Source organism: Hetaerina americana, unplaced genomic scaffold (genome assembly GCF_022747635.1).
Source record: "Hetaerina americana unplaced genomic scaffold, ioHetAmer1.1.p SCAF_6, whole genome shotgun sequence".
Taxonomy (NCBI): Eukaryota; Metazoa; Arthropoda; class Insecta; order Odonata; family Calopterygidae; genus Hetaerina; species Hetaerina americana.
This window is the reverse complement of record NW_027287205.1, coordinates 47,594,195-47,600,136: the sequence shown is the minus strand read 5'-3', so window position 1 is coordinate 47,600,136 and position 5,942 is coordinate 47,594,195. Positions and strand designations below refer to the sequence as shown.

The 5,942-nt window shown below is 38.6% G+C and overlaps 1 non-coding gene across 1 annotated transcript; it reads left to right on the top strand.

The window, feature by feature from the left end:
• The first annotated feature begins 1,745 nt into the window (after positions 1–1,745).
• On the top strand, positions 1,746–1,818 carry TRNAV-UAC (transfer RNA valine (anticodon UAC)). Its single transcript has one exon. It is a non-coding gene; the product is annotated as a tRNA-Val (tRNA).
• Positions 1,819–5,942: the final 4,124 nt, after the last annotated feature.

Genomic DNA, 5,942 nt, shown 5'->3' with positions numbered 1-5,942 from the left:
TTAATGGCAAAACATAATTATCCCTGTGCCTATCGATTAGTTTCTTTGCTAAAATTCATGATTAAAACATAATGTTTGTATAGAACAAGTAAACTGGTTTTGATTTACTACTTATGGTATAATAATATGCATCGATATTTAAATAATAATGGAACTTCGACAAGAAGTAGAAAATATTGTTCAGTCCCAGGCTCAAGCCTTATTCCATGGCGAATTTTTCCAGTATTGCCATTATGGTCGTAAGTAATGGAAGTGAACCTTGCAGTTTCCTATGACCTAACTATATGATCGTTATTTCTTTCATGTGAACATAAACTTCTAAACGATTCGTACTGCCACAGTTTGTGTAATATTTTGCAATATAACATAGTTATGTCTTCCGCTGCCCATAAGCGCTGATCTTTTTCACTTCAAACAGCATATAGCTCATATAATTTTCGACACCCTCAACCAATAGGGTGTGAATACCAGCCTCGTCTAAGTTTGTCTGTCCATAATAACTCGAGAAACTGCAAATCATGTACTCTTTACATTCAGGAATACGACTGCTTACATAAATATAATGAATTGTTTCGCCTGAAGCCTTATGTAATTATTTTTCTCATTAAAAATTTTATTCTTAAGCTACGAAAATTTGAATGATAAACGGATTTTATTTGTTCCAAAATCGAGAAAACGATAATTCCTTCTTTGAGTGGCTTAAAATGCCAATATTGTTTCTGGGTCAATGATAGACATGACAAATAGAAGATGTGATGGAATAAGGCAGAGAAATAGGGTTTCATCGCCAGTTTGCGCTAATCAAGAGGAATCACTATTCTGCTCCTTGTTCTGCATTCCATCTTCTATTTCTATATTTTATTTGAGGAGCTGGTGGGGATTCAAAACCCAGGTGAAGCGTTTAAAATATGACACAAATCTTTAGGGCGAAGGGACCAGTTAGCTTACTTCGTCTTATCTCATGTTGTTCCATTATTTTATGCACGCCCCGGAACCTCTTATTCTTTATTTATATTTTTGGAAAAATACAAGTTTGCTAAGAATATAATTTGAAAGCTGAAGACCGATATTTCACGACCGAACATTGTCTCATTATTTCCTAGCTATGGGTGTAATTGGAAAATCATTCAATGGATGTTAGTTTATAACCCTTGACCAATGTTACAAAAGTACGTTCCTTATATCTTTGCATGCAGCAGATTTTATTATTATTTTAAATTAATACTATCGTTCCCTATAAGATACATATATGACATTTAACGCCTTTTTTTAAAGAATTTGACAGTTTATTGTGCTAAAAAGTACCTTAAATGTCAATCATGAAATAGAATAGTTTCAGGCGTCACTTTGTGGAAGCGATTCATTTCAGAAAATAAATACTTGGTTATTCCACGTATATTTTTTATTAAACACGACCCGGGTTTCGACTTATGAAGTCATGTCAAGTCACACCTGATGATGACTTGGTAAGTCGAAACCCGGGTCGTGTTCAATGAAAAATATATGTGGAATAACCAAGTATTTATTTTCTGAAATCATGAAACGTTTAAGGTAGAGTAAAGAATTAATAGAACTGAAACCTTTTTGGTTTCAAGCGAAAAACGTTCTGTGACAGAAAGACAGGAACATATAATAATTAATTGAATATCTGATCGCACTTTTCCACTTGATAAACTCCTACGATCAGTTATTCATTATGCTCGACTTCCACGACGTCACGTCTGAAGCTTCTCATTTCAGTAGTTGTTTCCGTAGTGTAGTGGTTATCACATCCGCTTTACACGCGGAAGGTCCTCAATTCGAGCCTGAGCGGAAACAGTAATTTTTACAATTGACTTGCCAGCAGATGCTGCCACGCTGGGTTTATGTCTGAGAGAATTCCCATACAATTTATAAAAGTCCAAAATTTTAGGATTCTACTTGAAAGAGTTCCCTGAAAGATAGCTGCGTGTTTTTTTAAATAAAAATAATTTTATGAAATTACCTATAGTCGTTAGATACTTTTCTAGAGTCACTTCAAGAGTAAAGATATAAAGACATAAAAAAAGTGATTGCTAACGCTACAGGGTCCGTACAATAACTATTGGGACTGGTTCCAAAAATCTATATTTATTGCAGTTATCATTACAATTTCTTAATAATCTACGGCATACATTCCTCCTGCATCGATACACTTAATTCGGCGCGTCTGCCACTCGTCAAAAGTCGTTTTCCGGAATACTGTTGAGAGCTTTTGTCGTCGCCGCTTGAAACACCTCGATGGAGTTGAACCGATATCCTTTGAGCTCCTTTTGAGCTATCCTTTGAGGTAATAACGCTGTCGAGAAAATCTTTATCTTCCTGGACGCAGTGCAAATTTCCTGGTGAAATTTCCACCCGCGACGATTTTGTTGATCGCTCAAGATTTTCGACCCCAGCTTAGCGCACACTTTCCTCATCGCAAGAATCTCATTTACAACGGTCTGGACGGTACCGACTGAAAGGCCGGTCTCCTCTCTGATAAGGGCGATGGTTAAAGGCCTGTCCGAGTCCAAAACGTTTTTCACTTTTGCCACCTGAGCATCGGTTCAAGCAGTCGTCGGGCGTCCGACGCGGTGCTCGTCTTCGACGAGCTCCCGGCCTTCCTTAAACATTTTATGCCCCTCAAAAACTCTTGTGCGGCTTAAGGCATCATCGCTATAAGCCTGTTTAATGAGTTCTAGGGTCTCCGATGCGGATTTTCCAAGTTTAACGCAAAATTTCACAGCGTAGCGTTGCTCGGCGGTACGCTCCATGATGGCGCGATGACACCACGAACAATCATGTCTCAAAAATCCACCTCCTGTCTCAACGCATGCCCGGAGGCGACTGAACTAAGTGCGCGTGACTGGTGTGGGACCCCTCTACAGAGCCGACTGGTCGAACCCCCATCTACCGCTCCGTGGAAGCTACAGCGAACCAGTCACTATACTTATTCTACGGACCCAGTATTTACAGCCTATAACGATATTAATGGGTGAAAAAATCTTCGAGTATTGTATGAAAATATTTTACGTTGATAGTAGGTGAAACGAAACATAAATTTCATCAGATGCAATTAATACATACTGCTTCAATTCGAAAAGCTGAGATCTTTTTGGAAATTTTTATCATTATTTTTTTGTAACCTGACCTACTGAAGGTAAGGTGACGTAAAATATTTGGCAGTATATATACGTATTTATAAATAAAGACTTTAACTCAAGTATACTAACATGAATAATACACAGATTACGCAAATATTTTTTTATCCCGGAGACTAATTTATTGAATGCATAATATATTTAATTTACATGTAATAGTTCTAACATTCACTACAAATTAAATATTTGCCTGCGCTTCATGTTGATAAAATTTGATATTTCAAATGCCAAATTACGTTTTCGATCTTGTTTCGGCCTTTATTAATTAGTTTTCCTTTGCGCCTGCTATCTGGACGGGCGGTGATCTTCAGATAGCAACATAGATGTGAACATGATCGTGTTCTGAATGCAAATCTTGATAAATATAGGCACCTATTAGTTTGCGCGATGACATACGAACGCATAATCTTAAAATGTGTTAATTGACTCCGTTAACAATAGGGTTAATTTAATTGCAAGCAAATGTGTCGGCAAATGCGACCTCGTAATGTTGCAAATGCATGGAATAGTTCAAACATTTGGTGCAAAGGATATAAGCAATTTTTCTTTGCTTTTTTTTTAAAAAATCCAATCATATTTAGGAGAGGATTTGAATAGTTCTTACTTCAGTTGGTTCTCCACTTAAACGATCCGCACACGTATTAAAAGGTGTTTTGAAGTGTTTATTCCCTACGTTCTCACTTTCATTCAATATTATGATCAATATCCTCTCAAAAATTGATAGGAATTGTGTGGACGTCATCTGGCTATAGACATTTTTCATTTCAGTCACCGCTTAGCAATTTAATAAACTGAAAGTACATCCTCCTCCTACGAATCCTCAATATCACTTTCCTCCATCAGGGAAAAATTCACGTAGCGACCATGGCTTGTGTAAGGTGCTTGGACATAGGAAGGGACCGTCGTTCCCTCCATATATATTGTGACATGAGAAAGGGAAAGGTGAGGGAGGAGACGGCGGACTCAGGAAACCCCTGGCGGTCCAGATCCCTTCCCCACTCCACCAGGGCCGCGCACTCTCACTCACTTCTCCCAGGCGCTACATCACGCGCCCCTCTCCGATTTCTCGGAATTGCAAACCTTATGGCTTCGCCTCAACGCGTGCTGTTTTATGTCATGGTCGGTTTTTTCTGCTCCCCAGATATTTTCCCGCGATGTGGAGGAAGTGGTATTACGGCAGTTTTCTCCGCGGAGGAAGTGGCGGCCGAGTCGAGAGAGAAATTGGGAGAGAGAGAGAGAGGGGGGATAATCTTGTGGAAGAGAATGGAGGAAGTGAACTGGGGGGCGGGTAAGGGTGTAAAACTGTCCTGCCCGCTGGTCTGCCCCTCCCATCCCCTAACGATTTTTACAATCGGAAGGGTATTTTTGAGGCTTCCAAAATCACATCTTTCGCGGCTCTCACATTCCCTGTATTCTTGATTTTTTGGCTTTCGTATCCCATTTCAATTTATAGCCTCGTAAGCAAATGTCATCACCGTATTATAGTAATCCGAAAACCTCTCAGGCAAGTCGGGCAGCTCACTTGCCATTGCATTTATCTAATATTCTGAGTAAGATGAAACGTGATCACCTGAAGACGTGTTTTTATTGTCGTAGGAAAATTGAAGAAAAATTCGCAATATTCTTGCACGCGGCTTTCAACTTCAGTAAATTTATTACGTACAGGAAACGCCCTTCAGTAGACATTCATATTTTGCCCATTTCATAGTTATCTTTTGGACTGTCTTCCACGTTTATCATCTTTTACGTATCGGTAGGACTTTCCTTTTATTTGCCTTACATTATTTTCTTTCTCGCTTCTTCTTTATTTCTACCCGCCTTCATTCCCTCTAAAAAGCCTGCTCTGTTCCTTCCTCTTCCTCGATCATCATACATTCTCCCTTCCTTCAGGGCATATTATGTTATAAAATCTCAATATTTGATCCATCCACTTTCTTTGCCTTTTTCGAATTTTCCCAGCCAACTTCCACTCTTCTCCCATACAGTTAAAAATCATTTATCAACTTATTCAATCCATTCTTCTCCCTTAACGATCCTCCCCAAAGCCTCCATTAGAAGCTTCTTTTGCCTTAAAGACCAGGTTTCAGGTTCAGCCAAGCCAAGAGATGTTAGTAATCCTATAACTATTCCTCCGAAAATGATTTCCTTTGGAAGCATGGTTGTGGGCTTTGGACGGAAATGGTAAGGAATGAATGGAGAATCCGGGCGAGCAACGCTGAGTGGTGACGACTATCGATGGAGTACGGGTTGTTGGTGCTAAGTTTGTTTTTATTTTTATAATTTTTAATTATTTATTTATTTTTGTTTTAGTTATTATTATTTTTCCCATCGAGGTCAGTTATACTGCTGTTTTTTCAGAAGAATGAATGAATTTTCACCAATGAAAAATAATATTTTTCGAGCAAACAAATGCTTCATTCATACAAACCGTATTGTTTCATTTTCATTAAGACCCGCTCAAGTTTCAAAACGAGATACCCAAACATCTGGTTGCTTGAAGGGAGAAAGCCAACTGAAATGATATCCACTTTAGTAAAATCATTCGCACGAAAAATTTAGACAACTTTTTTTTCCGTCAGAACATGAAACATCGAAAATTTTGGAATCCGTGATTATCTGTTGATTAATAATTCGGGGGCATAAGCAATGCACTTTCCATTACAGTGCTAGCATTGGATTCGGTGTGAGGTCAAAGAAGCTACGAGGAAATCGAGATGCGATGTCCAAATGAGTCGAATATACGTTTTCATTTTATGTAGAGTAACCCTTTTCACTGTAATT